Source organism: Anarhichas minor, unplaced genomic scaffold, assembly GCF_050575085.1.
Source record: "Anarhichas minor isolate MPS153535 unplaced genomic scaffold, ASM5057508v1 ptg000007l, whole genome shotgun sequence".
NCBI classification, from domain to species: Eukaryota; Metazoa; Chordata; class Actinopteri; order Perciformes; family Anarhichadidae; genus Anarhichas; species Anarhichas minor.
This window is the reverse complement of record NW_027466453.1, coordinates 8,151,582-8,169,626: the sequence shown is the minus strand read 5'-3', so window position 1 is coordinate 8,169,626 and position 18,045 is coordinate 8,151,582. Positions and strand designations below refer to the sequence as shown.

Genomic DNA, 18,045 nt, shown 5'->3' with positions numbered 1-18,045 from the left:
AAATTCATGAGACAGCGACATTTTCGTTAAGCGGAATAGAGCAGAACCTTGCGAGCCAGGCAACCCATGATGTCTATTTAGATGTAACTCGTGAACCCCAGGCACAATTTGGGTTTCACCTGTCAGGATGGCCGAGTGGTCTAAGGCGCCAGACTCAAGGGTTCACTCCTTCCTCAGCAAAGAGACTTCTGGTCTCCAAATGGAGGCGTGGGTTCAAACCCCACTTCTGACAGATTATTTTACCTGCAAGTTTCATCCTTGTAGTTTGGCAAAACAGATATCTCTGCTGTAGTTTCTGTAGGAAACAAAGTTTCCCTTGAATATCTACAGGTACCATTTTCACTGAATGAAATCATGAGAACATAGAAAACCAAATTTTTGTAAGGTGTGCAACATGGATTTAGTTGTTAGTTCAAAGATGTATTTCACTTTGCTAGAAGTTACGCAGAATGTCAATGTAAATCCAGTTGGAGTTGGTGTTAGAATCAAGCCGACAATCAGCATCCTCCCAGACCACTGATGTCAACAGTGGGGGATGGGTTGGCGGAGGTGTGTGTTACAGGACTGAAGGCCACCCCTGAGAACAGTAGCCCACAGTACAAAAGACTATCACCCAAGGTGGGATTCGAACTCTCAACCTTTTGTTTGATGTACCAGGCCCGGCTAGCTCAGACGGCAGAGCATGAGACTCTTAATCTCAGGGTCGTGGGTTCGAGCCCCACGTTGGGCTTCGGAGTTTTAGACTAGGACTTAACCTGGGATGAATTTGTAGGCGTTTACCCTAGCTATACTTGGGTGTGTTACAGGACATTCTGATGTAGTGTTTTAAAATTAAAGCCCTTCAAAATCTCATTCATGAGCTAACTTCAAATCAAAGGCCACCCCTGAGAACAGTAGCCCACAGTACAAAAGACTATCACCCAAGGTGGGATTCGAACTCTCAACCTTTTGTTTGATGTACCAGGCCCGGCTAGCTCAGACGGCAGAGCATGAGACTCTTAATCTCAGGGTCGTGGGTTCGATCCCCACGTTGGGCTTCAGATTTTTAGACTGGGACTTAACCTGGGATGAATTTGTAGGCATTTACCCTAGCTATACTTGGGTGTGTTACAGGACATTCTGATGTAGTGTTTTAAAATTAAAGCCCTTCAAAATCTCATTCATGAGCTAACTTCAAATCAAAGGCCACCCCTGAGAACAGTAGCCCACAGTACAAAAGACTATCACCCAAGGTGGGATTCGAACTCTCAACCTTTTGTTTGATGTACCAGGCCCGGCTAGCTCAGACGGCAGAGCATGACACTCTTAATCTCAGGGTCGTGGGTTCGATCCCCTCGTTGGGCTTCGGAGTTTTAGACTAGGACTTAACCTGGGATGAATTTGTAGGCGTTTACCCTAGCTATACTTGGGTGTGTTACAGGACATTCTGATGTAGTGTTTTAAAATTAAAGCCCTTCAAAATCTCATTCATGAGCTAACTTCAAATCAAATTCATGAGACAGCGACATTTTCGTTAAGCGGAATAGAGCAGAACCTTGCGAGCCAGGCAACCCATGATGTCTATTTAGATGTAACTCGTGAACCCCAGGCACAATTTGGGTTTCACCTGTCAGGATGGCCGAGTGGTCTAAGGCGCCAGACTCAAGGGTTCACTCCTTCCTCAGCAAAGAGACTTCTGGTCTCCAAATGGAGGCGTGGGTTCAAACCCCACTTCTGACAGATTATTTTACCTGCAAGTTTCATCCTTGTAGTTTGGCAAAACAGATATCTCTGCTGTAGTTTCTGTAGGAAACAAAGTTTCCCTTGAATATCTACAGGTACCATTTTCACTGAATGAAATCATGAGAACATAGAAAACCAAATTTTTGTAAGGTGTGCAACATGGATTTAGTTGTTAGTTCAAAGATGTATTTCACTTTGCTAGAAGTTACACAGAATGTCAATGTAAATCCAGCTGGAGTTGGTGTTAGAATCAAGCCGACAATCAGCATCCTCCCAGACCACTGATGTCAACAGTGGGGGATGGGTTGGCGGAGGTGTGTGTTACAGGACTGAAGGCCACCCCTGAGAACAGTAGTCCACAGTACAAAAGACTATCACCCAAGGTGGGATTCGATCTCTCAACCTTTTGTTTGATGTACCAGGCCCGGCTAGCTCAGACGGCAGAGCATGAGACTCTTAATCTCAGGGTCGTGGGTTCGATCCCCATGTTGGGCTTCGGAGTTTTAGACTAGGACTTAACCTGGGATGAATTTGTAGGCGTTTACCCTAGCTATACTTGGGTGTGTTACAGGACATTCTGATGTAGTGTTTTAAAATTAAAGCCCTTCAAAATCTCATTCATGAGCTAACTTCAAATCAAAGGCCACCCCTGAGAACAGTAGCCCACAGTACAAAAGACTATCACCCAAGGTGGGATTCGAACTCTCAACCTTTTGTTTGATGTACCAGGCCCGGCTAGCTCAGACGGCAGAGCATGAGACTCTTAATCTCAGGGTCGTGGGTTCGATCCCCACGTTGGGCTTCAGAGTTTTAGACTAGGACTTAACCTGGGATGAATTTGTAGGCATTTACCCTAGCTATACTTGGGTGTGTTACAGGACATTCTGATGTGGTGTTTTAAAATTAAAGCCCTTCAAAATCTCATTCATGAGCTAACTTCAAATCAAAGGCCACCCCTGAGAACAGTAGCCCACAGTACAAAAGACTATCACCCAAGGTGGGATTCAAACTCTCAACCTTTTGTTTGATGTACCAGGCCCGGCTAGCTCAGACGGCAGAGCATGAGACTCTTAATCTCAGGGTCGTGGGTTCGATCCCCACATTGGGCTTCAGAGTTTTAGACTAGGACTTAACCTGGGATGAATTTGTAGGCGTTTACCCTAGCTATACTTGGGTGTGTTACAGGACATTCTGATGTGGCGTTTTAAAATTAAAGCCCTTCAAAATCTCATTCATGAGCTAACTTCAAATCAAAGGCCACCCCTGAGAACAGTAGCCCACAGTACAAAAGACTATCACCCAAGGTGGGATTCGAACTCTCAACCTTTTGTTTGATGTACCAGGCCCGGCTAGCTCAGACGGCAGAGCATGAGACTCTTAATCTCAGGGTCGTGGGTTTGATCCCCACGTTGGGCTTCAGAGTTTTAGACTAGGACTTAACCTGGGATGAATTTGTAGGCATTTACCCTAGCTATACTTGGGTGTGTTACAGGACATTCTGATGTGGTGTTTTAAAATTAAAGCCCTTCAAAATCTCATTCATGAGCTAACTTCAAATCAAAGGCCACCCCTGAGAACAGTAGCCCACAGTACAAAAGACTATCACCCAAGGTGGGATTCAAACTCTCAACCTTTTGTTTGATGTACCAGGCCCGGCTAGCTCAGACGGCAGAGCATGAGACTCTTAATCTCAGGGTCGTGGGTTCGATCCCCACATTGGGCTTCAGAGTTTTAGACTAGGACTTAACCTGGGATGAATTTGTAGGCGTTTACCCTAGCTATACTTGGGTGTGTTACAGGACATTCTGATGTGGCGTTTTAAAATTAAAGCCCTTCAAAATCTCATTCATGAGCTAACTTCAAATCAAAGGCCACCCCTGAGAACAGTAGCCCACAGTACAAAAGACTATCACCCAAGGTGGGATTCGAACTCTCAACCTTTTGTTTGATGTACCAGGCCCGGCTAGCTCAGACGGCAGAGCATGAGACTCTTAATCTCAGGGTCGTGGGTTCGATCCCCACATTGGGCTTCAGAGTTTTAGACTAGGACTTAACCTGGGATGAATTTGTAGGCATTTACCCTAGCTATACTTGGGTGTGTTACAGGACATTCTGATGTAGTGTTTTAAAATTAAAGCCCTTCAAAATCTCATTCATGAGCTAACTTCAAATCAAAGGCCACCCCTGAGAACAGTAGCCCACAGTACAAAAGACTATCACCCAAGGTGGGATTCGAACTCTCAACCTTTTTTTGATGTACCAGGCCCGGCTAGCTCAGACGGCAGAGCATGAGACTCTTAATCTCAGGGTCGTGGGTTCGATCCCCACGTTGGGCTTCGGAGTTTTAGACTAGGACTTAACCTGGGATGAATTTGTAGGCGTTTACCCTAGCTATACTTGGGTGTGTTACAGGACATTCTGATGTGGCGTTTTAAAATTAAAGCCCTTCAAAATCTCATTCATGAGCTAACTTCAAATCAAATTCATGAGACAGCGACATTTTCGTTAAGCGGAATAGAGCAGAACCTTGCGAGCCAGGCAACCCATGATGTCTATTTAGATGTAACTCGTGAACCCCAGGCAAAATTTGGGTTTCACCTGTCAGGATGGCCGAGTGGTCTAAGGCGCCAGACTCAATGGTTCACTCCTTCCTCAGCAAAGAGACTTCTGGTCTCCAAATGGAGGCGTGGGTTCAAACCCCACTTCTGACAGATTATTTTACCTGCAAGTTTCATCCTTGTAGTTTGGCAAAACAGATATCTCTGCTGTAGTTTCTGTAGGAAACAAAGTTTCCCTTGAATATCTACAGGTACCATTTTCACTGAATGAAATCATGAGAACATAGAAAACCAAATTTTTGTAAGGTGTGCAACATGGATTTAGTTGTTAGTTCAAAGATGTATTTCACTTTGCTAGAAGTTACACAGAATGTCAATGTAAATCCAGCTGGAGTTGGTGTTAGAATCAAGCCGACAATCAGCATCCTCCCAGACCACTGATGTCAACAGTGGGGGATGGGTTGGCGGAGGTGTGTGTTACAGGACTGAAGGCCACCCCTGAGAACAGTAGTCCACAGTACAAAAGACTATCACCCAAGGTGGGATTCGAACTCTCAACCTTTTGTTTGATGTACCAGGCCCGGCTAGCTCAGACGGCAGAGCATGAGACTCTTAATCTCAGGGTCGTGGGTTCGATCCCCACATTGGGCTTCAGAGTTTTAGACTAGGACTTAACCTGGGATGAATTTGTAGGCATTTACCCTAGCTATACTTGGGTGTGTTACAGGACATTCTGATGTAGTGTTTTAAAATTAAAGCCCTTCAAAATCTCATTCATGAGCTAACTTCAAATCAAAGGCCACCCCTGAGAACAGTAGCCCACAGTACAAAAGACTATCACCCAAGGTGGGATTCGAACTCTCAACCTTTTGTTTGATGTACCAGACCCGGCTAGCTCAGACGGCAGAGCATGAGACTCTTAATCTCAGGGTCGTGGGTTCGATCCCCACGTTGGGCTTCGGAGTTTTAGACTAGGACTTAACCTGGGATGAATTTGTAGGCGTTTACCCTAGCTATACTTGGGTGTGTTACAGGACATTCTGATGTGGCGTTTTAAAATTAAAGCCCTTCAAAATCTCATTCATGAGCTAACTTCAAATCAAATTCATGAGACAGCGACATTTTCGTTAAGCGGAATAGAGCAGAACCTTGCGAGCCAGGCAACCCATGATGTCTATTTAGATGTAACTCGTGAACCCCAGGCAAAATTTGGATTTCACCTGTCAGGATGGCCGAGTGGTCTAAGGCGCCAGACTCAATGGTTCACTCCTTCCTCAGCAAAGAGACTTCTGGTCTCCAAATGGAGGCGTGGGTTCAAACCCCACTTCTGACAGATTATTTTACCTGCAAGTTTCATCCTTGTAGTTTGGCAAAACAGATATCTCTGCTGTAGTTTCTGTAGGAAACAAAGTTTCCCTTGAATATCTACAGGTACCATTTTCACTGAATGAAATCATGAGAACATAGAAAACCAAATTTTTGTAAGGTCTGCAACATGGATTTAGTTGTTAGTTCAAAGATGTATTTCACTTTGCTAGAAGTTACACAGAATGTCAATGTAAATCCAGCTGGAGTTGGTGTTAGAATCAAGCCGACAATCAGCATCCTCCCAGACCACTGATGTCAACAGTGGGGGATGGGTTGGCGGAGGTGTGTGTTACAGGACTGAAGGCCACCCCTGAGAACAGTAGTCCACAGTACAAAAGACTATCACCCAAGGTGGGATTCGAACTCTCAACCTTTTGTTTGATGTACCAGGCCCGGCTAGCTCAGACGGCAGAGCATGAGATTCTTAATCTCAGGGTCGTGGGTTCGATCCCCACATTGGGCTTCAGAGTTTTAGACTAGGACTTAACCTGGGATGAATTTGTAGGCATTTACCCTAGCTATACTTGGGTGTGTTACAGGACATTCTGATGTAGTGTTTTAAAATTAAAGCCCTTCAAAATCTCATTCATGAGCTAACTTCAAATCAAAGGCCACCCCTGAGAACAGTAGCCCACAGTACAAAAGACTATCACCCAAGGTGGGATTCGAACTCTCAACCTTTTGTTTGATGTACCAGGCCCGGCTAGCTCAGACGGCAGAGCATGAGACTCTTAATCTCAGGGTCGTGGGTTCGATCCCCACGTTGGGCTTCGGAGTTTTAGACTAGGACTTAACCTGGGATGAATTTGTAGGCGTTTACCCTAGCTATACTTGGGTGTGTTACAGGACATTCTGATGTGGCGTTTTAAAATTAAAGCCCTTCAAAATCTCATTCATGAGCTAACTTCAAATCAAATTCATGAGACAGCGACATTTTCGTTAAGCGGAATAGAGCAGAACCTTGCGAGCCAGGCAACCCATGATGTCTATTTAGATGTAACTCGTGAACCCCAGGCAAAATTTGGATTTCACCTGTCAGGATGGCCGAGTGGTCTAAGGCGCCAGACTCAATGGTTCACTCCTTCCTCAGCAAAGAGACTTCTGGTCTCCAAATGGAGGCGTGGGTTCAAACCCCACTTCTGACAGATTATTTTACCTGCAAGTTTCATCCTTGTAGTTTGGCAAAACAGATATCTCTGCTGTAGTTTCTGTAGGAAACAAAGTTTCCCTTGAATATCTACAGGTACCATTTTCACTGAATGAAATCATGAGAACATAGAAAACCAAATTTTTGTAAGGTCTGCAACATGGATTTAGTTGTTAGTTCAAAGATGTATTTCACTTTGCTAGAAGTTACACAGAATGTCAATGTAAATCCAGCTGGAGTTGGTGTTAGAATCAAGCCGACAATCAGCATCCTCCCAGACCACTGATGTCAACAGTGGGGGATGGGTTGGCGGAGGTGTGTGTTACAGGACTGAAGGCCACCCCTGAGAACAGTAGTCCACAGTACAAAAGACTATCACCCAAGGTGGGATTCGAACTCTCAACCTTTTGTTTGATGTACCAGGCCCGGCTAGCTCAGACGGCAGAGCATGAGACTCTTAATCTCAGGGTCGTGGGTTCGATCCCCACATTGGGCTTCAGAGTTTTAGACTAGGACTTAACCTGGGATGAATTTGTAGGCATTTACCCTAGCTATACTTGGGTGTGTTACAGGACATTCTGATGTAGTGTTTTAAAATTAAAGCCCTTCAAAATCTCATTCATGAGCTAACTTCAAATCAAAGGCCACCCCTGAGAACAGTAGCCCACAGTACAAAAGACTATCACCCAAGGTGGGATTCGAACTCTCAACCTTTTGTTTGATGTACCAGGCCCGGCTAGCTCAGACGGCAGAGCATGAGACTCTTAATCTCAGGGTCGTGGGTTCGATCCCCACGTTGGGCTTCGGAGTTTTAGACTAGGACTTAACCTGGGATGAATTTGTAGGCGTTTACCCTAGCTATACTTGGGTGTGTTACAGGACATTCTGATGTAGTGTTTTAAAATTAAAGCCCTTCAAAATCTCATTCATGAGCTAACTTCAAATCAAAGGCCACCCCTGAGAACAGTAGCCCACAGTACAAAAGACTATCACCCAAGGTGGGATTCGAACTCTCAACCTTTTGTTTGATGTACCAGGCCCGGCTAGCTCAGACGGCAGAGCATGAGACTCTTAATCTCAGGGTCGTGGGTTCGATCCCCACGTTGGGCTTCGGAGTTTTAGACTAGGACTTAACCTGGGATGAATTTGTAGGCGTTTACCCTAGCTATACTTGGGTGTGTTACAGGACATTCTGATGTGGCGTTTTAAAATTAAAGCCCTTCAAAATCTCATTCATGAGCTAACTTCAAATCAAATTCATGAGACAGCGACATTTTCGTTAAGCGGAATAGAGCAGAACCTTGCGAGCCAGGCAACCCATGATGTCTATTTAGATGTAACTCGTGAACCCCAGGCAAAATTTGGGTTTCACCTGTCAGGATGGCCGAGTGGTCTAAGGCGCCAGACTCAATGGTTCACTCCTTCCTCAGCAAAGAGACTTCTGGTCTCCAAATGGAGGCGTGGGTTCAAACCCCACTTCTGACAGATTATTTTACCTGCAAGTTTCATCCTTGTAGTTTGGCAAAACAGATATCTCTGCTGTAGTTTCTGTAGGAAACAAAGTTTCCCTTGAATATCTACAGGTACCATTTTCACTGAATGAAATCATGAGAACATAGAAAACCAAATTTTTGTAAGGTGTGCAACATGGATTTAGTTGTTAGTTCAAAGATGTATTTCACTTTGCTAGAAGTTACACAGAATGTCAATGTAAATCCAGCTGGAGTTGGTGTTAGAATCAAGCCGACAATCAGCATCCTCCCAGACCACTGATGTCAACAGTGGGGGATGGGTTGGCGGAGGTGTGTGTTACAGGACTGAAGGCCACCCCTGAGAACAGTAGTCCACAGTACAAAAGACTATCACCCAAGGTGGGATTCGAACTCTCAACCTTTTGTTTGATGTACCAGGCCCGGCTAGCTCAGACGGCAGAGCATGAGACTCTTAATCTCAGGGTCGTGGGTTCGATCCCTATGTTGGGCTTCGGAGTTTTAGACTAGGACTTAACCTGGGATGAATTTGTAGGCGTTTACCCTAGCTATACTTGGGTGTGTTACAGGACATTCTGATGTAGTGTTTTAAAATTAAAGCCCTTCAAAATCTCATTCATGAGCTAACTTCAAATCAAATTCATGAGACAGCGACATTTTCGTTAAGCGGAATAGAGCAGAACCTTGCGAGCCAGGCAACCCATGATGTCTATTTAGATGTAACTCGTGAACCCCAGGCAAAATTTGGGTTTCACCTGTCAGGATGGCCGAGTGGTCTAAGGCGCCAGACTCAATGGTTCACTCCTTCCTCAGCAAAGAGACTTCTGGTCTCCAAATGGAGGCGTGGGTTCAAACTCCACTTCTGACAGATTATTTTACCTGCAAGTTTCATCCTTGTAGTTTGGCAAAACAGATATCTCTGCTGTAGTTTCTGTAGGAAACAAAGTTTCCCTTGAATATCTACAGGTACCATTTTCACTGAATGAAATCATGAGAACATAGAAAACCAAATTTTTGTAAGGTGTGCAACATGGATTTAGTTGTTAGTTCAAAGATGTATTTCACTTTGCTAGAAGTTACACAGAATGTCAATGTAAATCCAGCTGGAGTTGGTGTTAGAATCAAGCCGACAATCAGCATCCTCCCAGACCACTGATGTCAACAGTGGGGGATGGGTTGGCGGAGGTGTGTGTTACAGGACTGAAGGCCACCCCTGAGAACAGTAGTCCACAGTACAAAAGACTATCACCCAAGGTGGGATTCGAACTCTCAACCTTTTGTTTGATGTACCAGGCCTGGCTAGCTCAGACGGCAGAGCATGAGACTCTTAATCTCAGGGTCGTGGGTTCGATCCCCACGTTGGGCTTCAGAGTTTTAGACTAGGACTTAACCTGGGATGAATTTGTAGGCATTTACCCTAGCTATACTTGGGTGTGTTACAGGACATTCTGATGTAGTGTTTTAAAATTAAAGCCCTTCAAAATCTCATTCATGAGCTAACTTCAAATCAAAGGCCACCCCTGAGAACAGTAGCCCACAGTACAAAAGACTATCACCCAAGGTGGGATTCGAACTCTCAACCTTTTGTTTGATGTACCAGGCCTGGCTAGCTCAGATGGCAGAGCATGAGACTCTTAATCTCAGGGTCGTGGGTTCGATCCCCACGTTGGGCTTCAGAGTTTTAGACTAGGACTTAACCTGGGATGAATTTGTAGGCATTTACCCTAGCTATACTTGGGTGTGTTACAGGACATTCTGATGTAGTGTTTTAAAATTAAAGCCCTTCAAAATCTCATTCATGAGCTAACTTCAAATCAAAGGCCACCCCTGAGAACAGTAGCCCACAGTACAAAAGACTATCACCCAAGGTGGGATTCGAACTCTCAACCTTTTGTTTGATGTACCAGGCCCGGCTAGCTCAGACGGCAGAGCATGAGACTCTTAATCTCAGGGTCGTGGGTTCGATCCCCACGTTGGGCTTCGGAGTTTTAGACTAGGACTTAACCTGGGATGAATTTGTAGGCGTTTACCCTAGCTATACTTGGGTGTGTTACAGGACATTCTGATGTAGTGTTTTAAAATTAAAGCCCTTCAAAATCTCATTCATGAGCTAACTTCAAATCAAAGGCCACCCCTGAGAACAGTAGCCCACAGTACAAAAGACTATCACCCAAGGTGGGATTCGAACTCTCAACCTTTTGTTTGATGTACCAGGCCCGGCTAGCTCAGACGGCAGAGCATGAGACTCTTAATCTCAGGGTCGTGGGTTCGATCCCCACATTGGGCTTCAGAGTTTTAGACTAGGACTTAACCTGGGATGAATTTGTAGGCATTTACCCTAGCTATACTTGGGTGTGTTACAGGACATTCTGATGTAGTGTTTTAAAATTAAAGCCCTTCAAAATCTCATTCATGAGCTAACTTCAAATCAAAGGCCACCCCTGAGAACAGTAGCCCACAGTACAAAAGACTATCACCCAAGGTGGGATTCGAACTCTCAACCTTTTGTTTGATGTACCAGGCCCGGCTAGCTCAGACGGCAGAGCATGAGACTCTTAATCTCAGGGTCGTGGGTTCGATCCCCACGTTGGGCTTCGGAGTTTTAGACTAGGACTTAACCTGGGATGAATTTGTAGGCGTTTACCCTAGCTATACTTGGGTGTGTTACAGGACATTCTGATGTAGTGTTTTAAAATTAAAGCCCTTCAAAATCTCATTCATGAGCTAACTTCAAATCAAAGGCCACCCCTGAGAACAGTAGCCCACAGTACAAAAGACTATCACCCAAGGTGGGATTCGAACTCTCAACCTTTTGTTTGATGTACCAGGCCCGGCTAGCTCAGACGGCAGAGCATGAGACTCTTAATCTCAGGGTCGTGGGTTCGATCCCCACGTTGGGCTTCGGAGTTTTAGACTAGGACTTAACCTGGGATGAATTTGTAGGCGTTTACCCTAGCTATACTTGGGTGTGTTACAGGACATTCTGATGTGGCGTTTTAAAATGAAAGCCCTTCAAAATCTCATTCATGAGCTAACTTCAAATCAAATTCATGAGACAGCGACATTTTCGTTAAGCGGAATAGAGCAGAACCTTGCGAGCCAGGCAACCCATGATGTCTATTTAGATGTAACTCGTGAACCCCAGGCAAAATTTGGGTTTCACCTGTCAGGATGGCCGAGTGGTCTAAGGCGCCAGACTCAATGGTTCACTCCTTCCTCAGCAAAGAGACTTCTGGTCTCCAAATGGAGGCGTGGGTTCAAACCCCACTTCTGACAGATTATTTTACCTGCAAGTTTCATCCTTGTAGTTTGGCAAAACAGATATCTCTGCTGTAGTTTCTGTAGGAAACAAAGTTTCCCTTGAATATCTACAGGTACCATTTTCACTGAATGAAATCATGAGAACATAGAAAACCAAATTTTTGTAAGGTGTGCAACATGGATTTAGTTGTTAGTTCAAAGATGTATTTCACTTTGCTAGAAGTTACACAGAATGTCAATGTAAATCCAGCTGGAGTTGGTGTTAGAATCAAGCCGACAATCAGCATCCTCCCAGACCACTGATGTCAACAGTGGGGGATGGGTTGGCGGAGGTGTGTGTTACAGGACTGAAGGCCACCCCTGAGAACAGTAGTCCACAGTACAAAAGACTATCACCCAAGGTGGGATTCGAACTCTCAACCTTTTGTTTGATGTACCAGGCCCGGCTAGCTCAGACGGCAGAGCATGAGACTCTTAATCTCAGGGTCGTGGGTTCGATCCCTATGTTGGGCTTCGGAGTTTTAGACTAGGACTTAACCTGGGATGAATTTGTAGGCGTTTACCCTAGCTATACTTGGGTGTGTTACAGGACATTCTGATGTAGTGTTTTAAAATTAAAGCCCTTCAAAATCTCATTCATGAGCTAACTTCAAATCAAATTCATGAGACAGCGACATTTTCGTTAAGCGGAATAGAGCAGAACCTTGCGAGCCAGGCAACCCATGATGTCTATTTAGATGTAACTCGTGAACCCCAGGCAAAATTTGGGTTTCACCTGTCAGGATGGCCGAGTGGTCTAAGGCGCCAGACTCAATGGTTCACTCCTTCCTCAGCAAAGAGACTTCTGGTCTCCAAATGGAGGCGTGGGTTCAAACTCCACTTCTGACAGATTATTTTACCTGCAAGTTTCATCCTTGTAGTTTGGCAAAACAGATATCTCTGCTGTAGTTTCTGTAGGAAACAAAGTTTCCCTTGAATATCTACAGGTACCATTTTCACTGAATGAAATCATGAGAACATAGAAAACCAAATTTTTGTAAGGTGTGCAACATGGATTTAGTTGTTAGTTCAAAGATGTATTTCACTTTGCTAGAAGTTACACAGAATGTCAATGTAAATCCAGCTGGAGTTGGTGTTAGAATCAAGCCGACAATCAGCATCCTCCCAGACCACTGATGTCAACAGTGGGGGATGGGTTGGCGGAGGTGTGTGTTACAGGACTGAAGGCCACCCCTGAGAACAGTAGTCCACAGTACAAAAGACTATCACCCAAGGTGGGATTCGAACTCTCAACCTTTTGTTTGATGTACCAGGCCTGGCTAGCTCAGACGGCAGAGCATGAGACTCTTAATCTCAGGGTCGTGGGTTCGATCCCCACGTTGGGCTTCAGAGTTTTAGACTAGGACTTAACCTGGGATGAATTTGTAGGCATTTACCCTAGCTATACTTGGGTGTGTTACAGGACATTCTGATGTAGTGTTTTAAAATTAAAGCCCTTCAAAATCTCATTCATGAGCTAACTTCAAATCAAAGGCCACCCCTGAGAACAGTAGCCCACAGTACAAAAGACTATCACCCAAGGTGGGATTCGAACTCTCAACCTTTTGTTTGATGTACCAGGCCTGGCTAGCTCAGATGGCAGAGCATGAGACTCTTAATCTCAGGGTCGTGGGTTCGATCCCCACGTTGGGCTTCAGAGTTTTAGACTAGGACTTAACCTGGGATGAATTTGTAGGCATTTACCCTAGCTATACTTGGGTGTGTTACAGGACATTCTGATGTAGTGTTTTAAAATTAAAGCCCTTCAAAATCTCATTCATGAGCTAACTTCAAATCAAAGGCCACCCCTGAGAACAGTAGCCCACAGTACAAAAGACTATCACCCAAGGTGGGATTCGAACTCTCAACCTTTTGTTTGATGTACCAGGCCCGGCTAGCTCAGACGGCAGAGCATGAGACTCTTAATCTCAGGGTCGTGGGTTCGATCCCCACGTTGGGCTTCGGAGTTTTAGACTAGGACTTAACCTGGGATGAATTTGTAGGCGTTTACCCTAGCTATACTTGGGTGTGTTACAGGACATTCTGATGTAGTGTTTTAAAATTAAAGCCCTTCAAAATCTCATTCATGAGCTAACTTCAAATCAAAGGCCACCCCTGAGAACAGTAGCCCACAGTACAAAAGACTATCACCCAAGGTGGGATTCGAACTCTCAACCTTTTGTTTGATGTACCAGGCCCGGCTAGCTCAGACGGCAGAGCATGAGACTCTTAATCTCAGGGTCGTGGGTTCGATCCCCATGTTGGGCTTCGGAGTTTTAGACTAGGACTTAACCTGGGATGAATTTGTAGGCGTTTACCCTAGCTATACTTGGGTGTGTTACAGGACATTCTGATGTAGTGTTTTAAAATTAAAGCCCTTCAAAATCTCATTCATGAGCTAACTTCAAATCAAAGGCCACCCCTGAGAACAGTAGCCCACAGTACAAAAGACTATCACCCAAGGTGGGATTCGAACTCTCAACCTTTTGTTTGATGTACCAGGCCCGGCTAGCTCAGACGGCAGAGCATGAGACTCTTAATCTCAGGGTCGTGGGTTCGATCCCCACGTTGGGCTTCGGAGTTTTAGACTAGGACTTAACCTGGGATGAATTTGTAGGCGTTTACCCTAGCTATACTTGGGTGTGTTACAGGACATTCTGATGTGGAGTTTTAAAATTAAAGCCCTTCAAAATCTCATTCATGAGCTAACTTCAAATCAAATTCATGAGACAGCGACATTTTCGTTAAGCGGAATAGAGCAGAACCTTGCGAGCCAGGCAACCCATGATGTCTATTTAGATGTAACTCGTGAACCCCAGGCACAATTTGGGTTTCACCTGTCAGGATGGCCGAGTGGTCTAAGGCGCCAGACTCAAGGGTTCACTCCTTCCTCAGCAAAGAGACTTCTGGTCTCCAAATGGAGGCGTGGGTTCAAACCCCACTTCTGACAGATTATTTTACCTGCAAGTTTCATCCTTGTAGTTTGGCAAAACAGATATCTCTGCTGTAGTTTCTGTAGGAAACAAAGTTTCCCTTGAATATCTACAGGTACCATTTTCACTGAATGAAATCATGAGAACATAGAAAACCAAATTTTTGTAAGGTGTGCAACATGGATTTAGTTGTTAGTTCAAAGATGTATTTCACTTTGCTAGAAGTTACACAGAATGTCAATGTAAATCCAGCTGGAGTTGGTGTTAGAATCAAGCCGACAATCAGCATCCTCCCAGACCACTGATGTCAACAGTGGGGGATGGGTTGGCGGAGGTGTGTGTTACAGGACTGAAGGCCACCCCTGAGAACAGTAGTCCACAGTACAAAAGACTATCACCCAAGGTGGGATTCGAACTCTCAACCTTTTGTTTGATGTACCAGGCCCGGCTAGCTCAGACGGCAGAGCATGAGACTCTTAATCTCAGGGTCGTGGGTTCGATCCCCATGTTGGGCTTCGGAGTTTTAGACTAGGACTTAACCTGGGATGAATTTGTAGGCGTTTACCCTAGCTATACTTGGGTGTGTTACAGGACATTCTGATGTAGTGTTTTAAAATTAAAGCCCTTCAAAATCTCATTCATGAGCTAACTTCAAATCAAAGGCCACCCCTGAGAACAGTAGCCCACAGTACAAAAGACTATCACCCAAGGTGGGATTCGAACTCTCAACCTTTTGTTTGATGTACCAGGCCCGGCTAGCTCAGACGGCAGAGCATGAGACTCTTAATCTCAGGGTCGTGGGTTCGATCCCCATGTTGGGCTTCGGAGTTTTAGACTAGGACTTAACCTGGGATGAATTTGTAGGCGTTTACCCTAGCTATACTTGGGTGTGTTACAGGACATTCTGATGTAGTGTTTTAAAATTAAAGCCCTTCAAAATCTCATTCATGAGCTAACTTCAAATCAAAGGCCACCCCTGAGAACAGTAGCCCACAGTACAAAAGACTATCACCCAAGGTGGGATTCGAACTCTCAACCTTTTGTTTGATGTACCAGGCCCGGCTAGCTCAGACGGCAGAGCATGAGACTCTTAATCTCAGGGTCGTGGGTTCGATCCCCACGTTGGGCTTCGGAGTTTTAGACTAGGACTTAACCTGGGATGAATTTGTAGGCGTTTACCCTAGCTATACTTGGGTGTGTTACAGGACATTCTGATGTGGAGTTTTAAAATTAAAGCCCTTCAAAATCTCATTCATGAGCTAACTTCAAATCAAATTCATGAGACAGCGACATTTTCGTTAAGCGGAATAGAGCAGAACCTTGCGAGCCAGGCAACCCATGATGTCTATTTAGATGTAACTCGTGAACCCCAGGCACAATTTGGGTTTCACCTGTCAGGATGGCCGAGTGGTCTAAGGCGCCAGACTCAAGGGTTCACTCCTTCCTCAGCAAAGAGACTTCTGGTCTCCAAATGGAGGCGTGGGTTCAAACCCCACTTCTGACAGATTATTTTACCTGCAAGTTTCATCCTTGTAGTTTGGCAAAACAGATATCTCTGCTGTAGTTTCTGTAGGAAACAAAGTTTCCCTTGAATATCTACAGGTACCATTTTCACTGAATGAAATCATGAGAACATAGAAAACCAAATTTTTGTAAGGTGTGCAACATGGATTTAGTTGTTAGTTCAAAGATGTATTTCACTTTGCTAGAAGTTACACAGAATGTCAATGTAAATCCAGCTGGAGTTGGTGTTAGAATCAAGCCGACAATCAGCATCCTCCCAGACCACTGATGTCAACAGTGGGGGATGGGTTGGCGGAGGTGTGTGTTACAGGACTGAAGGCCACCCCTGAGAACAGTAGTCCACAGTACAAAAGACTATCACCCAAGGTGGGATTCGAACTCTCAACCTTTTGTTTGATGTACCAGGCCCGGCTAGCTCAGACGGCAGAGCATGAGACTCTTAATCTCAGGGTCGTGGGTTCGATCCCCATGTTGGGCTTCGGAGTTTTAGACTAGGACTTAACCTGGGATGAATTTGTAGGCGTTTACCCTAGCTATACTTGGGTGTGTTACAGGACATTCTGATGTAGTGTTTTAAAATTAAAGCCCTTCAAAATCTCATTCATGAGCTAACTTCAAATCAAAGGCCACCCCTGAGAACAGTAGCCCACAGTACAAAAGACTATCACCCAAGGTGGGATTCGAACTCTCAACCTTTTGTTTGATGTACCAGGCCCGGCTAGCTCAGACGGCAGAGCATGAGACTCTTAATCTCAGGGTTGTGGGTTCGATCCCCATGTTGGGCTTCGGAGTTTTAGACTAGGACTTAACCTGGGATGAATTTGTAGGCGTTTACCCTTGCTATACTTGGGTGTGTTACAGGACATTCTGATGTAGTGTTTTAAAATTAAAGCCCTTCAAAATCTCATTCATGAGCTAACTTCAAATCAAAGGCCACCCCTGAGAACAGTAGCCCACAGTACAAAAGACTATCACCCAAGGTGGGATTCGAACTCTCAACCTTTTGTTTGATGTACCAGGCCCGGCTAGCTCAGACGGCAGAGCATGAGACTCTTAATCTCAGGGTCGTGGGTTCGATCCCCACGTTGGGCTTCAGAGTTTTAGACTAGGACTTAACCTGGGATGAATTTGTAGGCATTTACCCTAGCTATACTTGGGTGTGTTACAGGACATTCTGATGTAGTGTTTTAAAATTAAAGCCCTTCAAAATCTCATTCATGAGCTAACTTCAAATCAAAGGCCACCCCTGAGAACAGTAGCCCACAGTACAAAAGACTATCACCCAAGGTGGGATTCGAACTCTCAACCTTTTGTTTGATGTACCAGGCCCGGCTAGCTCAGACGGCAGAGCATGAGACTCTTAATCTCAGGGTCGTGGGTTCGATCCCCATGTTGGGCTTCGGAGTTTTAGACTAGGACTTAACCTGGGATGAATTTGTAGGCGTTTACCCTAGCTATACTTGGGTGTGTTACAGGACATTCTGATGTAGTGTTTTAAAATTAAAGCCCTTCAAAATCTCATTCATGAGCCAACTTCAAATCAAAGGCCACCCCTGAGAACAGTAGTCCACAGTACAACAGACTACAACAGGCTCTCTGGACGAAGAAACTCTGCCCTCTTCATCCACCTGAAGGTGAGTCACGAGTCAGCTGGTTTACTAAAACATATGAAGATTTAGCTGTAATTAAATCGCAATAAGCAGATAAAAAAGATGCAGAAATAGCGACATGTTGATTTGTTAAAAGTCTGAATTCATGTTTTATATTTTCTCTCTGCAAGATGACAAGCAAACGACTTTTAAACTGGTTGTTTTCTGAATGGAGTTTGTTTTGATCCGTGCTATGCTAAGCTAACATTGTAGCAGCTCAACACTCAAAATAACGTATTGTTGGTATTGTTTATCACATAGAAATTCTACAGTTAATACACATACATATACACATAGTTTCCTCTGGTCTGTGTACTAACATGAGGTGGAAAATTAGCTCTCTATCATTTCTGG

At 44.7% G+C, this 18,045-nt stretch overlaps 45 non-coding genes across 45 annotated transcripts; all 45 read left to right on the top strand.

Annotated features, from left to right (window-relative positions):
- The first annotated feature begins 121 nt into the window (after positions 1-121).
- Positions 122-232, top strand: trnal-caa (transfer RNA leucine (anticodon CAA)). The gene is made up of 2 exons: positions 122-159; positions 187-232. It is a non-coding gene; the product is annotated as a tRNA-Leu (tRNA).
- Positions 233-657: 425 nt separating this feature from the next.
- Positions 658-730, top strand: trnak-cuu (transfer RNA lysine (anticodon CUU)). Its single transcript has one exon. It is a non-coding gene; the product is annotated as a tRNA-Lys (tRNA).
- Positions 731-964: 234 nt separating this feature from the next.
- On the top strand, positions 965-1,037 carry trnak-cuu (transfer RNA lysine (anticodon CUU)). The gene has a single exon. It is a non-coding gene; the product is annotated as a tRNA-Lys (tRNA).
- A 571-nt stretch (positions 1,038-1,608) lies between these two features.
- On the top strand, positions 1,609-1,719 carry trnal-caa (transfer RNA leucine (anticodon CAA)). The gene is made up of 2 exons: positions 1,609-1,646; positions 1,674-1,719. It is a non-coding gene; the product is annotated as a tRNA-Leu (tRNA).
- Positions 1,720-2,144: 425 nt separating this feature from the next.
- Positions 2,145-2,217, top strand: trnak-cuu (transfer RNA lysine (anticodon CUU)). The gene has a single exon. It is a non-coding gene; the product is annotated as a tRNA-Lys (tRNA).
- Positions 2,218-2,451: 234 nt separating this feature from the next.
- On the top strand, positions 2,452-2,524 carry trnak-cuu (transfer RNA lysine (anticodon CUU)). The gene has a single exon. It is a non-coding gene; the product is annotated as a tRNA-Lys (tRNA).
- A 234-nt stretch (positions 2,525-2,758) lies between these two features.
- On the top strand, positions 2,759-2,831 carry trnak-cuu (transfer RNA lysine (anticodon CUU)). Its single transcript has one exon. It is a non-coding gene; the product is annotated as a tRNA-Lys (tRNA).
- Positions 2,832-3,065: 234 nt separating this feature from the next.
- trnak-cuu (transfer RNA lysine (anticodon CUU)) lies at positions 3,066-3,138 on the top strand. Its single transcript has one exon. It is a non-coding gene; the product is annotated as a tRNA-Lys (tRNA).
- A 234-nt stretch (positions 3,139-3,372) lies between these two features.
- On the top strand, positions 3,373-3,445 carry trnak-cuu (transfer RNA lysine (anticodon CUU)). The gene has a single exon. It is a non-coding gene; the product is annotated as a tRNA-Lys (tRNA).
- Positions 3,446-3,679: 234 nt separating this feature from the next.
- trnak-cuu (transfer RNA lysine (anticodon CUU)) lies at positions 3,680-3,752 on the top strand. The gene has a single exon. It is a non-coding gene; the product is annotated as a tRNA-Lys (tRNA).
- Positions 3,753-3,985: 233 nt separating this feature from the next.
- trnak-cuu (transfer RNA lysine (anticodon CUU)) lies at positions 3,986-4,058 on the top strand. Its single transcript has one exon. It is a non-coding gene; the product is annotated as a tRNA-Lys (tRNA).
- Positions 4,059-4,322: 264 nt separating this feature from the next.
- On the top strand, positions 4,323-4,433 carry trnal-caa (transfer RNA leucine (anticodon CAA)). The gene is made up of 2 exons: positions 4,323-4,360; positions 4,388-4,433. It is a non-coding gene; the product is annotated as a tRNA-Leu (tRNA).
- Positions 4,434-4,858: 425 nt separating this feature from the next.
- Positions 4,859-4,931, top strand: trnak-cuu (transfer RNA lysine (anticodon CUU)). Its single transcript has one exon. It is a non-coding gene; the product is annotated as a tRNA-Lys (tRNA).
- Positions 4,932-5,165: 234 nt separating this feature from the next.
- trnak-cuu (transfer RNA lysine (anticodon CUU)) lies at positions 5,166-5,238 on the top strand. The gene has a single exon. It is a non-coding gene; the product is annotated as a tRNA-Lys (tRNA).
- A 264-nt stretch (positions 5,239-5,502) lies between these two features.
- Positions 5,503-5,613, top strand: trnal-caa (transfer RNA leucine (anticodon CAA)). Its single transcript has 2 exons — positions 5,503-5,540; positions 5,568-5,613. It is a non-coding gene; the product is annotated as a tRNA-Leu (tRNA).
- Positions 5,614-6,038: 425 nt separating this feature from the next.
- Positions 6,039-6,111, top strand: trnak-cuu (transfer RNA lysine (anticodon CUU)). Its single transcript has one exon. It is a non-coding gene; the product is annotated as a tRNA-Lys (tRNA).
- Positions 6,112-6,345: 234 nt separating this feature from the next.
- On the top strand, positions 6,346-6,418 carry trnak-cuu (transfer RNA lysine (anticodon CUU)). The gene has a single exon. It is a non-coding gene; the product is annotated as a tRNA-Lys (tRNA).
- A 264-nt stretch (positions 6,419-6,682) lies between these two features.
- Positions 6,683-6,793, top strand: trnal-caa (transfer RNA leucine (anticodon CAA)). Its single transcript has 2 exons — positions 6,683-6,720; positions 6,748-6,793. It is a non-coding gene; the product is annotated as a tRNA-Leu (tRNA).
- Positions 6,794-7,218: 425 nt separating this feature from the next.
- On the top strand, positions 7,219-7,291 carry trnak-cuu (transfer RNA lysine (anticodon CUU)). The gene has a single exon. It is a non-coding gene; the product is annotated as a tRNA-Lys (tRNA).
- Positions 7,292-7,525: 234 nt separating this feature from the next.
- On the top strand, positions 7,526-7,598 carry trnak-cuu (transfer RNA lysine (anticodon CUU)). Its single transcript has one exon. It is a non-coding gene; the product is annotated as a tRNA-Lys (tRNA).
- A 234-nt stretch (positions 7,599-7,832) lies between these two features.
- On the top strand, positions 7,833-7,905 carry trnak-cuu (transfer RNA lysine (anticodon CUU)). The gene has a single exon. It is a non-coding gene; the product is annotated as a tRNA-Lys (tRNA).
- Positions 7,906-8,169: 264 nt separating this feature from the next.
- trnal-caa (transfer RNA leucine (anticodon CAA)) lies at positions 8,170-8,280 on the top strand. The gene is made up of 2 exons: positions 8,170-8,207; positions 8,235-8,280. It is a non-coding gene; the product is annotated as a tRNA-Leu (tRNA).
- Positions 8,281-9,042: 762 nt separating this feature from the next.
- trnal-caa (transfer RNA leucine (anticodon CAA)) lies at positions 9,043-9,153 on the top strand. Its single transcript has 2 exons — positions 9,043-9,080; positions 9,108-9,153. It is a non-coding gene; the product is annotated as a tRNA-Leu (tRNA).
- A 425-nt stretch (positions 9,154-9,578) lies between these two features.
- On the top strand, positions 9,579-9,651 carry trnak-cuu (transfer RNA lysine (anticodon CUU)). Its single transcript has one exon. It is a non-coding gene; the product is annotated as a tRNA-Lys (tRNA).
- Positions 9,652-9,885: 234 nt separating this feature from the next.
- On the top strand, positions 9,886-9,958 carry trnak-cuu (transfer RNA lysine (anticodon CUU)). Its single transcript has one exon. It is a non-coding gene; the product is annotated as a tRNA-Lys (tRNA).
- Positions 9,959-10,192: 234 nt separating this feature from the next.
- On the top strand, positions 10,193-10,265 carry trnak-cuu (transfer RNA lysine (anticodon CUU)). The gene has a single exon. It is a non-coding gene; the product is annotated as a tRNA-Lys (tRNA).
- Positions 10,266-10,499: 234 nt separating this feature from the next.
- Positions 10,500-10,572, top strand: trnak-cuu (transfer RNA lysine (anticodon CUU)). The gene has a single exon. It is a non-coding gene; the product is annotated as a tRNA-Lys (tRNA).
- A 234-nt stretch (positions 10,573-10,806) lies between these two features.
- trnak-cuu (transfer RNA lysine (anticodon CUU)) lies at positions 10,807-10,879 on the top strand. Its single transcript has one exon. It is a non-coding gene; the product is annotated as a tRNA-Lys (tRNA).
- Positions 10,880-11,113: 234 nt separating this feature from the next.
- On the top strand, positions 11,114-11,186 carry trnak-cuu (transfer RNA lysine (anticodon CUU)). The gene has a single exon. It is a non-coding gene; the product is annotated as a tRNA-Lys (tRNA).
- A 264-nt stretch (positions 11,187-11,450) lies between these two features.
- Positions 11,451-11,561, top strand: trnal-caa (transfer RNA leucine (anticodon CAA)). Its single transcript has 2 exons — positions 11,451-11,488; positions 11,516-11,561. It is a non-coding gene; the product is annotated as a tRNA-Leu (tRNA).
- Positions 11,562-12,323: 762 nt separating this feature from the next.
- Positions 12,324-12,434, top strand: trnal-caa (transfer RNA leucine (anticodon CAA)). The gene is made up of 2 exons: positions 12,324-12,361; positions 12,389-12,434. It is a non-coding gene; the product is annotated as a tRNA-Leu (tRNA).
- A 425-nt stretch (positions 12,435-12,859) lies between these two features.
- trnak-cuu (transfer RNA lysine (anticodon CUU)) lies at positions 12,860-12,932 on the top strand. Its single transcript has one exon. It is a non-coding gene; the product is annotated as a tRNA-Lys (tRNA).
- A 234-nt stretch (positions 12,933-13,166) lies between these two features.
- Positions 13,167-13,239, top strand: trnak-cuu (transfer RNA lysine (anticodon CUU)). The gene has a single exon. It is a non-coding gene; the product is annotated as a tRNA-Lys (tRNA).
- Positions 13,240-13,473: 234 nt separating this feature from the next.
- trnak-cuu (transfer RNA lysine (anticodon CUU)) lies at positions 13,474-13,546 on the top strand. Its single transcript has one exon. It is a non-coding gene; the product is annotated as a tRNA-Lys (tRNA).
- Positions 13,547-13,780: 234 nt separating this feature from the next.
- trnak-cuu (transfer RNA lysine (anticodon CUU)) lies at positions 13,781-13,853 on the top strand. Its single transcript has one exon. It is a non-coding gene; the product is annotated as a tRNA-Lys (tRNA).
- A 234-nt stretch (positions 13,854-14,087) lies between these two features.
- trnak-cuu (transfer RNA lysine (anticodon CUU)) lies at positions 14,088-14,160 on the top strand. Its single transcript has one exon. It is a non-coding gene; the product is annotated as a tRNA-Lys (tRNA).
- A 264-nt stretch (positions 14,161-14,424) lies between these two features.
- On the top strand, positions 14,425-14,535 carry trnal-caa (transfer RNA leucine (anticodon CAA)). The gene is made up of 2 exons: positions 14,425-14,462; positions 14,490-14,535. It is a non-coding gene; the product is annotated as a tRNA-Leu (tRNA).
- Positions 14,536-14,960: 425 nt separating this feature from the next.
- On the top strand, positions 14,961-15,033 carry trnak-cuu (transfer RNA lysine (anticodon CUU)). Its single transcript has one exon. It is a non-coding gene; the product is annotated as a tRNA-Lys (tRNA).
- A 234-nt stretch (positions 15,034-15,267) lies between these two features.
- trnak-cuu (transfer RNA lysine (anticodon CUU)) lies at positions 15,268-15,340 on the top strand. Its single transcript has one exon. It is a non-coding gene; the product is annotated as a tRNA-Lys (tRNA).
- Positions 15,341-15,574: 234 nt separating this feature from the next.
- trnak-cuu (transfer RNA lysine (anticodon CUU)) lies at positions 15,575-15,647 on the top strand. The gene has a single exon. It is a non-coding gene; the product is annotated as a tRNA-Lys (tRNA).
- Positions 15,648-15,911: 264 nt separating this feature from the next.
- trnal-caa (transfer RNA leucine (anticodon CAA)) lies at positions 15,912-16,022 on the top strand. Its single transcript has 2 exons — positions 15,912-15,949; positions 15,977-16,022. It is a non-coding gene; the product is annotated as a tRNA-Leu (tRNA).
- A 425-nt stretch (positions 16,023-16,447) lies between these two features.
- On the top strand, positions 16,448-16,520 carry trnak-cuu (transfer RNA lysine (anticodon CUU)). Its single transcript has one exon. It is a non-coding gene; the product is annotated as a tRNA-Lys (tRNA).
- Positions 16,521-16,754: 234 nt separating this feature from the next.
- On the top strand, positions 16,755-16,827 carry trnak-cuu (transfer RNA lysine (anticodon CUU)). The gene has a single exon. It is a non-coding gene; the product is annotated as a tRNA-Lys (tRNA).
- A 234-nt stretch (positions 16,828-17,061) lies between these two features.
- On the top strand, positions 17,062-17,134 carry trnak-cuu (transfer RNA lysine (anticodon CUU)). Its single transcript has one exon. It is a non-coding gene; the product is annotated as a tRNA-Lys (tRNA).
- Positions 17,135-17,368: 234 nt separating this feature from the next.
- On the top strand, positions 17,369-17,441 carry trnak-cuu (transfer RNA lysine (anticodon CUU)). Its single transcript has one exon. It is a non-coding gene; the product is annotated as a tRNA-Lys (tRNA).
- Positions 17,442-18,045: the final 604 nt, after the last annotated feature.